Genomic DNA, 12,036 nt, shown 5'->3' on the forward strand with positions numbered 1-12,036 from the left:
AACTGAAGAACCAATAAATCTACATTTCCTTAAGCAATTCTGTATTTTATAATGACTATAAAGTTCAATACAAAACCAAGCTTACAAACACACAGTGCATGGATAGCTAAACTAAGAGAGATAAACTAACACTAATGCACATACTGTATGATCGACATTTATAAGTCTTTAATAATAAGCCGTGTTGAAGCTATAGCTCAAAACCAAATAAGCAAAAATAGATCAATAAGTAAAGCTTTTCTTTTCTTTTTAAAACACTGATATGAAATATTCAAGGGGGTTTTCTCTGGGTACACCGGTTTCCTCCCTTAGTCTAAAACATTGTGTGCCAAGCTGATTGGCATCTCTGAATTGTCCATATGCGTGACTGGGTGTGTGATGATGTGTGAGACTGTGCCCTGGGATGGGCTCCAGTTTCCCCACAACCCTGTGTAGGATAAGCAGTAAATGAAAATGAATGGATATATAGATAAAATGGATGATACAGATGCAGCCTGTAGCATTTCTGCCTTGTTTCATCCTGAGCTTGGGTTACTGTCTGTGTGGATTTTGTTTGCATGTTGCGTCTACATTGGTTTCCTTCCACCTCTTAAAAACATGCCTTATGAAACTGCCCTTAGGTATGACAGAGCGGGTGAATTTGTATGATGCCCCGTGACTGTCTGGCATCCCGTTCAGTGGTCCCGGGATAAGGTCCAGGATGTAGGATGTAGGACCAGTGTTTACTGGTGATGATGAACATCAATTCTACTGAAACAAACATCACTTCACATGCATGTGTTTCATTTATTACTGGAATGATAAAGGTGAGTATAAAATTGTGATGCCACTCTTGTTGCTAATTATGTCCTTTATTGCCTCTCAAGTATTTAACACAAACCAAAGCATTCTTATTACTTTTATTTATTCTTATTAGCTGATCCTATCATGCTGTGCTTTAATTAGATAGCGCAATGCTAGTACCACAACCCTGTCAGCCTTGCTTCTACCCCATTTGCGCCGCTTGTTTGCAGGCCTACGCGCTGCGCATGCGTCAGATTAGTGCGCATGCGCATTGCAGCTCGGGAAAAGCGAGAGAGGGGGGCAGTGCTCGGGTAGTGACAGACAGATGCAATGCGAGTGAAGGAAATGGCGGCTGAGCAGGACGAACGTTTCCCCTCCTAGATTCTGCAAAAGCGTTACATTCATATAGCCTTATCATCTGCTTTCATTTGCTCTCTACTGCACTTTAAAAACTTTACCGAGGTGAGCCGTGTTTTTGCATTACAGTTTCCGATTTTGTGTGTGTGTTTTTTTCCGTCGTGCAGTCGGCGTGTAAAATGCGCACGAGCGTCATCATATTAAAGCGGCTTAGATCTGCGAAATGTTTTTTTTTTCGCCTTTTAGTAGCCAGGTTTTAATATTCGATAAATGTGTAGCGTGTTTTCTTTTTTTGTTAATGAAGTTAATCATTGCTTAGCGTCGCTTAAGACCCATGTTAGTCGAATGCACACAGTAGTTTGAAGCAACAACAAAGCCATAAAATAAACCGAATCCTTTTTCTCCAGCACGCGCATACATAAAGATGCCGTATGGTTAGCATTAGCAAGGCTCTTGTTTAGCTCTTGCTTAGCTAGTCAGACAAATTCTCTCCAAAATATTTCAACGTAGTCTCGTTTATTTTGTTTTAAAGTCCCGGGTTTTAAACAAGACGGTTTGTATTTCTTATCAGCAAATATTTTATCTGTTTTATTCGGTTCATTTTTCAAAAAATTTTCCTCTTAAAAGCTGGCAGTGGCTAGTTAAGGATAGATATTCGACCTCTGCACTGAATAAATACAAATACATTTAAAAAAAAGACGTGTGTATACACAACGGGAGGTTATACCACTCGGTAAATGAGTAATGTATATATTTTTTGTGAGTAATACCTTTATGTTGGTGTATTGGTGAAGAAATAGTTGTCCGGTTTATTCGGTTATATAATTGAGCAGCTGATGTTCTTAGTTAGCATTAGCTAGTCGCGTCGCCGCATTAACTTACATTGACCTATACATTGAAAGTGGATTAGGAAAAGGTTATGTTATTGCTTTAAAAATACATATATGCATTATACAAATATTATCATAATGATGGGTTAATATAAAAAGCTGGTGTTTGGGGCTAGTTTAACTCCGAGGTGAACGCAGTTACTGTTGAAGCGCAAAAAAAAAAAAAAGCTTAGCATGACCGGCTAACTTGCGCGAGCCGAAAGCGAAAAACATTGTCCCGACTTTGCAGTTTTATTCTAAATATATATATATTTTATTACGATAGTTTTTTATTAGGTAGTGTACGATAAGAATGTAATGGAAAGAGAAGAAAGTGTCTGCGGTGATAGCCGGTTAACTGTTTGTGAAGTGCACTACACAGGGTGGATGAACAACACTTGGTAGAGTGCTTTCTGATATCTAAACATCTGAGATTTGCATAACTCGGTGGTTTGATGATTAAAGGTTCTGGCTCTGCTCCAAAAACTAAACTCGTGTACGCCACAATAGGCGCTACACACTACTCAGTGGGGTGGAGAGCGGTTTGGGACGCGGCGCGGTGGGGGAGGGGCGCGAGACGAGTGTGTGTGTGTCTTTAACCCTTTCACCTCCGCGTTGGTCTAAACTGGACTGGAGCTTGTGTTATATTGGACTCGTTGAGTAGCTGGTTTTTGTTGTAGGTGAGGATCTTAGCTTTAGATCTAGTGAGGTGCATGGCTTCGTCAGACTTACGTTTTTAAGTTGTCTTATATACATTACTGCACAGTGAAATCCTTGGGGGTTGGGGTCAGAGTGCAGGGTCAGTCCCTGTAACAGGGTTGGTTGGGGGCCTTGCTCAGGGGCCCAACAGTGGCAGCTTGACGGTGCTGGGGCTTGAGCCCCGATCTTCCGTCAACAACCCAGAGCCTTAACCACTTGATCTACCACTGGGGTGTTACTGTTTAAATGTATGTCTGTTTCACTGTATGATGGTGTTTATTGTTGGACAGACCAAAGGACATATCTGTTTGCTTTGCGTAGATAACACAGGTCGGATTTTCTTTACACACCTGTTAAGGCTCTTTTCTACTTCCTGTTAATGGCACCTATGGAAGATGGCAGCTTCGCTGAAACCGCAATACTGACACAAATAGTGGAGCTGGTATAAGACCCTTTTTCTGTCAATGTCACGATTACGTCACAGTGCTAGCTGGAGGCGGCCATTACAAACCAGTACCGAGTCAGCTACACAAGGAACACAAATGTCATCTTGTTGTGTTGTTGGGTGACGGAATCGATGGCGTACAGGGTCCAATTTGAAGTTTTATCGCATACCTGGTGCCACTGCTAGCCAAAAAACGAAGGCAGCTGTGGTTAAACACAACAAAACGAGTGCACTGGACAGAAACTATTATCAAAAATGCTCACCTTTGCAGCGCACACTTCATATCGGATGAGGGTATTGTTTTTCGTTGGTATATAGTTTGTGTCTAAATATTTCTTTTGCATTCCCACCTCATCAGAAATTGGGGAACAAGTTAAATGATTTCTCATGTAATGCTAACTTTTTAGTGTGCAAGTTAGCTAACTGGTAGCTAACGACCAGAGACTAAACAAAGGAAACCGTTTGTGTCCTCTCCCTTTCTACAGTTGCCAGAAGCACTCAGTTTTTCTATCGGATAGTAGTAGATGTCAGGTCACTCAACCGGAAGTCATCCTGTCACATCGTCCATCCATAGAGTGAGCGTGTACGGGACGGACAATCTGCTTCCGTCCGTTAAAGTTAATTTTTTCAAATAACATTCATGGTCCTGGACAGTGAGTGACCTAACATAATCAAATAATTTGGGATTTTGACCAGTCATTGTTTAAAAACAAACTTGACAAACCTTGCTAACTACGGCCACCTAAGCTCCGCCCACAAAACAATGTTTAACAGAAAACGGGTCTATAGCGTCATGTGACGCCGTGTCCTCAACTGAATTAACAAGATAATATCGTGTCTCAGAATGCGCACCTGTCTATGATTCTGGACTGTTATTGAGTCTGAGGACCAGTCTTCTAGATGTTGGAGATTAGTAAAATGTGTTTGAATGCATGGTGAAGGCTTTTAATTTGAGATTAGCATCATGGAGACAAAGTTTTAAAGAGAAGCAGAGCTTGTCTCTCTGTTTAATGTTGCTATTTGTGATTCAGCTAAACACACAGTTTGACTTTGAATGCAGGTGAACAGTGAGGTTCTAAGGCTCCACCATACCAGTTATTGGATGCTGCTTTTAATCCTCCGTTTGTGAGCGGGTTGATTGCAGGTTGAATTGCTTTCTCACCGTGATGGTTTGCTTGGAGCGATACCAAGACTTGGCTCACTGGGATGGTTGAATCGTACCACAGATGAAAGGGTACCAGGGTTCAATTCGCTGCATTCGGAAGCAACCTAAGTAATGTTTCCGGAGGATGTCTGTAATTGTGACCGTCGAGATTCACAAGGCTTTGAGAATTCACCCGTGTGTGTGCATAACATGGACTGAATTTTAACACTGGATTGAATGTTTATCATAAACCCTTGTATGCATGACTTGTATGCACTCAGGTTGTGCTTGACCATTAAGCGGTCACATGACCATGACATAACACGTATGTATACTATACCCATTTTTAGGAACTCCGTAACTTAAAAAATTGCCACTTCTCTGAAAGCTCCTTTTGAAAGTCGTATATAAAATGCATTCAGATTTCAAACTTTAATTGGTTTCTCTGTGCCGTGATGGAATAAAGTGCCTCCTGGAATGTTTGAAGAGAAATTGTAAAACCTTATTTCCCTCAGGGGATAATGGAGTCTTTATGAACTTTTCAGTTCAGACAGGTTGTATATCCTGGGTTTTTATTCCGCTGGTCATTTCATAGAAGGTAAAATCTCTCATAACCGTTACAGGCACACACATGCACAGACCGAAAATAAATAAAGATATGATGGATACAGATAGGACAAAAATCCCAGATATAAAAATTTGATAATGACTTTACTGCTTTTCTGCATGTAAAACTGATCTGAAAAGAGGCTCTGTTGGGGGAGAATGGTGAATCATGACATAATATTAAGAAAATGACCATCTGATCATAACCAGCACACCATGACACCGTCCCGGGTGTTGTTCTCGTATATTTTTGTGTTGGGGTCCTTTAATATCTGTAATTCTGTTTCAGGTTTGACCCAAAGTGGAATTTATGGTTTGTTTTTGGTTCAGTTTGTTTGCACACTGGACATAAATAAAAGCAAAACAAAAACAGCTTGGAGGTGTTTACTGCTTAATAAGTGTCTGTAACATATCTCACATCTACAAAAAAAAAATGCTGCCCGCAAACCAAAACACAACATGCTGCACCTTGGTTTTTTTTTTTTTGATGGCTGGGTTTTTGATATCTGAAGTTATTGAACTGGTTGCACAGCGTGATGCATTAGTTACCCATCAGCTAGCAATGAACTGAATTTGAACTTAGTTTGTATGAATTTTTTGCGACATGTGTAATGTTTACATCTCACCTTAAGTGCTGAAAACCCACACACACTGTTGTGTAGGCTTGCAGTGAGAACAGGAAAAAGTGACTAACTATTAATGGCGCTGTTGGCCGACATCCAAACGGCTCCCTGTTCGATCTGTAGTGCACTCCGAAGGGTGCCGAAGCCATTATTTTACACCTTGTGTAGGGCTCCTAGGTATTACTGGCCGTTTGGGACCGCTGATTTAGACCGCATGTTCTACCACGGTCATTTTCAGTATTAAATCATTTGTTTAGGTTTATGGAGAATGTGTCGTGTTAATTTGGTTTTAATTGTTTCCTTTTTTTTACTTAGAGAATTGGATGCTGTTGTCACCAAAGACGTTGACAGAGAAGAAACAGGTTAGTTCACCTCGAATCTTACATTTGTGTGTCTGCTCACACCCCTTTCTCGGTTTTTCTAATTCATGCCTCGTATTCAAAGCTGCTTCAGAGAAGCTGCTAGCGTAAGCAGTTGTGGTTTTTTTGTTGTTGTTGTTAAAGGGGTTCAAAGTGCTGCATAAGCTTTACTATTAATGTTAAATGGGTGTGAGTGAGAGTTTGTATGCACACTTGACTGATTTCCAGAATTTACAACTACAGATTTCACATTTTCTGTGATTTGAAATTGAGCTGCTGCAGATGGTTGTTGGAGGATAGCTGACCAGTAACGCACGTAATGGTCAGGAAGCACATAACATGGATGACTGGAAACACAAAACAGGACAGCGATCGCTCTATTTAGATCCTGACGGTGTCCTAGCCATCCGTGGTCAGGCTTCAGAGAGAGCTAAATTGGTCATTCTTTCAGGGAGAGAGGACTGATAGCATCCTTTTTGTCCTTTTATTAATCACAACCATGCCAGCCAGTCACGGTATGTGAGCTAGTGTGTGCGAAAGAGGGCAGAGGGTTTTCCTCCAAGTCTGCACCTACCTGTGATGGAGCATGAGCAGCGGTTCATAGAGATGCAGTCTTAAAGGAAGCATGTGATTTCCTTCACACATTGGGAGCACTGATAGAGGAGATCTAACTGGTGGACAGGAATTGGCCCAGACTAGATTCTGGGTGAGTCGAGTTGAATGTCTAGACTGCAACATGTCTTTATACCGCATGCCCAAATGATTACAGCCTGGCTGGTGTTTTATTCCTAATAGAGATGTTTAGTTCCAGTTGCTGTTAGTGTTGTCATGGTGTGTAACAGGATGAGCTGTTCATAAAAACCAAAGCAAGGAGTGAAAATGAAAGTAAGATGCGGCGTGTTTCTTTCTGTTGGTTGAACATGCTTAAACAAAATGGGGGATGGCTGTATATTTTCTTCAAAAAAAAAGAAGGAAGACGATCTGCTTGCTGATTTACCCTTCTGTAGCTAAAGAAGTTGATTTATCATTAAAAAATAAAACATTTTTATACGTTGTTAAAATGTTCCTCTCCATGTGTGCTGTAAATGAGTCAAATACAGAATGTGTTTATCTGAGCACATGTACAGCTTCAGAGCGAGTGCATGACCGGTTAATCTCCTAAACGTCCAGATCCTGGTCACAGTTTGATAGAGGTATAGTGTCCAGGCTGGTTTTCAAGCGGCATAGTGGTGCTTTTGGCAGATTTGTCCACTTTCTCTAGTGGACATTGTACATGCATCGAGACACTTGAAAAGGCCGGGTTTGAGCGACAGTCCGTCTTGGCTGGCCAATTCTGAGCTGAGTACCTGAGCCGCATGTTAATGCCAGGTGTCAACACTGCCCCCGAAAGCAGGAACATTCCTGTATGTGTTTTTTTCCCCAGAGCTTCCGGGTGTTTGCAAGCTGCCAGACAACCAAAAGGGGTGAGGTAGTAAAGAGAAAGTAACGACTGAGACAAAATGTCTGCATGCTTTGATGTAGATTAGGAGGCTGCTGTTGTTGTCGCAGTGGCCTTATCTGAGGAAGACGATACAGAATGAGGCTGTTTACAAGAGAGAAGACGGCATTGTATTTATTGTTTATTTATTTTTTTTATAATAACTTGAATGGACAAACTGCTCTACAAATAAACCAGTCAAAAAAATATAACATTGAAAAAAACATGAGACAGAACATGTAAATGGACAAATTAAACACTAATCAGTGAAGTTAGGAAAGGGAGGATGTCCATTTTGGCCCATATTGTAGTTTACACATCTTAATAAAAAGGAACAATGTTATGTCTGTACTGGAAATGCATTTTCCTACAAAGTAACTTACTAAAGAACTAAATGAGATTCAAGGTGACTTGATCTGGCATGATGCCATTTTTCTTTTCTGATGTGGGACCTGGCAGTCAACTCGGTAGACCAGATTCCCGAGAACAAGCAGATTATATATCAGTTTTTCATTCGTAGTTGCTTGGCAGATTAAAAAAGTTCATGTAAGCAGCCTATATATTGGTTACAGTGCTTTATTTTCCACTTGTTCAAAAAAACCTGAACTATTTCTACTTCTATTTTTTTCACTCATGCAAAAAACAAAAGAAACTATTTTTACTAGGCATATTGACTAGCTCGAGCAGATGCAAGAGAGCACTTTCAGAACTGTTTATAGTGTGGGGGAAAAAACAGTGCAGGAAAAATTAAAAGCTCAGGTCAGCAGTGTAAATGAAAACACTATCCAGACTCAGATAATGAGATTACAACAAACAAACGTGTTGCGGAAAACATTGTCTGCTCTCTTGCTTTGCTCCACTTTCAGTTTAAAATCTTTCCACTCGTCTGACGTGATAAAAAGCTAGCTACTTGCTAATGTTATGGTAACTTGGTGACTACTTTACTTTATTTTATGTTGTGTTGCTCTACAATGAACTCTGGAATATTTCCCCCTAGATTTGTTATGGGATCAGATTTGTCCCCTCTTGACTCTGACCCAACATTTCACATTTCAGAAGTCGGTGCCAGAAGAAGGGCGCTTGGCCAGTCAGTTAGGATTTACTCAGTTTTAATATTTAATTCCCAAGTCAGTTGTTGACTAACAAAGCCAAAGCTAAAATAAAATTGAGGTGAGTTTTCTAAACGATGTTTTGTGTTAAACAGCAGCAGAGATGCTTATTGAATTCTTCTTTGTTTTTGGCCTGCTTCGAAGTCAGACAACATATTTTACTCATGAGATATAACACTTCCTTTCTGTCGATCTTAAAGCTACAGAGCCAAAGTTTCTGGCAGACATTTAAATCATCATGGCCATCAAGATGCTATCGGCAATCGTCTCGAGTCTAGTCCACAGGCTTCCTGTCGCATTTTAATGTGGGGTGTTGGAGATTTCAGCACCTACTCAGCTTGCTGTAATGAGCTCTGGAATCGAACAGTTGACTGTGTTTGGATTAGATACAGTGGCTTCAGGTCCAGGACTGTGTTTTGTTTGGATGTTCTGGCATTGACGTCTGAGACTACGGTCTGATTAGCTACAGTGGCTTGCAGTCAGGCTTTTATACCGCCTAGGCAAGGCCAAAGCTGAACCGCAAGTTCACTAGCTATAGATGTGAGCGTAATACAGAGCATTGTTTTATAAAACAGGATCCAGCTTGGGGCACACTTTTTGTTTCAATCGGTGCATCTGCTTGATTTTGCTATTTGGTTTGGATTCATTTGTCAAGAGGGTGTTTGTAGTAATTATTATTAATTAATTAATAAATTATTTTTTTAACCACTAAACTGCGATGGTATTACTACAGTTTCATTATAAAGGCTCCTTTAATCAGCCTGCAGACTTTTCTTAACGATTGTTTCTCTTTCTCCTTCTTTCCCCTTGTAACTGTGTAAATTGTACCCCCAAACCTAAGTGTATGTGGTCCAGCGCCTCTCCTAACACATCCATTTTTGTGACCAAGTGTGTTTAAAAAGATGGCTAGTAAATATGTGAGGTGGAGGGTCAGTGATGCACAAGCTACAAGACTGAATGCAACTGAACGTGCATCCAGATGTGACTCAAATAATCAGGCGATTGATGCCTTTGGTAAAAGGATCTCTCTAGAAACCTATGTAAATGAATTTCTTTCTGGGTAGGATTTAACAGGGCGAGTAGTGCCGAGATTTGTTCATATTTAGACAAAGTGGATGTTTCTGAAAATTGATCATTGTTATTTATAGAACAGTATGATTAAAAATGTCTAGGGTTAATGAGAGTTTTCTCTGTATGGTGGTGTTAGGGAGTTTTATTTTGTATTTACTTAAAGTAATGACGGGAACACAAAACAGAGTTGGTGCATGCCTTGTGAATGCCTGGCTTGAGGCAGTGAGGGTTGCTATGGCGACAGCTGACTTGCCGTGGCGATCCATTCGCTCTGCTTGCACAAGAAGTGGGTGTGTTATCCATTTAACCAATCATCAAACGCTCTTCGTTTGATGGGTAAAAGTGACTCTTAATTTCAAGGTGTGTTTGAGGCCACAGGCAGTGGTATTGAAACAAGCAAGTGGCTTATCATATTAGTCATATTGCAAAATAAATATTTATATAGGATGTAAACGATAAATTGGTAGACGGATGCAAGCCTAGCCGTTTGTCTGTAGTGGAGTAATTTACCTCTCTGATCCCATAAGTAGATTATCCTAAGCTTTCTCTCCCCATTACCGATTTGCTTATTTCTCAGCGCCAAAATTAAACTCACAGTAGGGCTTGTGTGTTAATTCTCATGTTTATCGGGAAATCAAAAGGAAAAGAGCAGAATGCGTCGCGACTGGAGTGGAGAAGACATCTGGGGGCACACTGGTGTGTGTACACGTTGCATCATTACAGCGGAAAAATACCAGAAGCTGGTTGTAACTGCACTCGTTAAAGGGGTCAGAAATGCTGCAAAACCAAAGTTAGGACTCAAAAATAAACACTGTGGTAATAGCTGTGACTGAGCCCTTTGAAGATCGCAGTTTAATTATATAAACTGCGTGTGCATTGTAGTGATCATCAGCAGAGTTATTTATAATAAACAACACTGTTTTTGTTTTGTTTTGTTTTTTTCATTTAATACTCGTTAATGTTTTGCAAGTCAAGTCATTCAAGGCTTTATCGGTTTTGCAGCACGGGCAAGATGTTAGATAAGGATGTTTTTTTTTGCCCGGCTCCAAATTCAGACAGCAGGTCATTAAGGTTCATGTAGGATGCCAGAAAAAGCATTACAAAATACAGAGCATTTTATTTTTGTTGCTCTTAAAGCTGCCGAGACCCCATTTTCCCACAGACGTTTAAATCTTCAAACTTGTGATATTGGACATGACAATAGTTGGATCCTGTCTGTGATTCCTAATACAATTGACCGTCATCCCAACCATACATGGTAAAGAAATCTGAAGTGTTGTACTGGCCTAGACTGTCCTCACATTGCCCTGTTAGTGTTCTGTTGTGTTTAATGTCATATATTTATTGCAGAGTTTGACAGAAAGTCTGATGATTCAGAACTTTATCTCTTGACCTCGTCTCCATTTGCAATGTGGAAAAGAACACTTTGTGTGTGTTTTGCAAATAACATTCATTTAAGATGCATTATAGTAGAGCAGTGCACAACCTGGATTAAATAAAGTGTTATACGTCGTCTTTTCTGCAGCACTCTCATTGCAGCATGACTTCTTTTCTTCCCATGGTTAATAAGGAGTCTATACCTGAGGGCTAAGTGTATGTCCTGATTTGAACTGCAGAGTCAAATAGAGCTAGGCAAGCCAAAATGATATCATTAAGAGATTAATGTCTGACATCCCCACAAACTGGAAGTGGCCAAATAGATGATATATTGATGATAAAAGACCATTCAAGGATTTATACACTCACTGGCCCTCATCAATATGGTCTTTCTATCTGCAGATCGGTTGCTCACTGCATTTATTTTTTATTTTTGCACTGTTCAGTGTTACTTTTGTTATTGTATACAATACAGTGACTGCTAAACCTAAAACTGTGAAGGAATTTAACTTAAGTTGAGAATAAATAAAGTATAAATAGAGTACACTATATACAAGATTACACAAGTGTCATTTCTTGGTTATTGGAATGTATTGGAATGAGATGTATATAGGCTACTGCACACAGTATAAAAGAGATATATTACACATTTTATAAGGTGACAAGGTGCACTGTAGTGCATTTCACAGCAAAAGATAGGTCCTTAGTCCATAACAGATGTAGAGGGAGGAGTAGAAGCAAAGGATTGATTCAGTTGTAAATTTTCCCTAGTCCTTAAACAGTTGTAGAGGGGTGGTTGATCCGCTGGGGGTGAGGGGTGGTTTTAGCTAAAGCTTTCGGAAAGAAGCTGCTCTTTAGTCTGTTTGTGTGCGACTTGATGGCTCTGTACCTTTTCCCAGATGATAAGGGAACAAACATACTCTGCCCTGGGTGAGTGGAGTCCTTGATGCCTTTCTTTGCAGTCAGCTAGCATGCGCTGTGTCCAGGTTTGGGAGCTCTGTGCTTGTGATGAGCTGATCCTTGCTGTTTTCCCCAGCGCAGCTAGCATACCACACTGATACCATTTGTGAGTATGCTCACAATGTTTCTCCGATAAAAGTTCACCAGGAGCTGTGGT

General features: G+C 40.3%; 1 protein-coding gene across 4 annotated transcripts in view; it reads left to right on the top strand.

The window, feature by feature from the left end:
• The first annotated feature begins 1,086 nt into the window (after window positions 1–1,086).
• Window positions 1,087–12,036, top strand: part of LOC131365066 (trinucleotide repeat-containing gene 6A protein-like) — a 35,127-nt gene continuing 24,177 nt past the window's right edge. For 3 of the 4 annotated variants that reach the window (XM_058408682.1, XM_058408674.1, XM_058408699.1), the window contains exons 1-2: window positions 1,087–1,245; window positions 5,842–5,888. The gene's annotated coding sequence lies outside the window, so the exon portion shown is untranslated. The remainder of the gene's footprint in view (window positions 1,246–5,841; window positions 5,889–12,036) is intronic. The other variant, XM_058408690.1, reaches the window with a different exon arrangement.

This window comes from Hemibagrus wyckioides, linkage group LG02, assembly GCF_019097595.1.
Source record: "Hemibagrus wyckioides isolate EC202008001 linkage group LG02, SWU_Hwy_1.0, whole genome shotgun sequence".
NCBI classification, from domain to species: Eukaryota; Metazoa; Chordata; class Actinopteri; order Siluriformes; family Bagridae; genus Hemibagrus; species Hemibagrus wyckioides.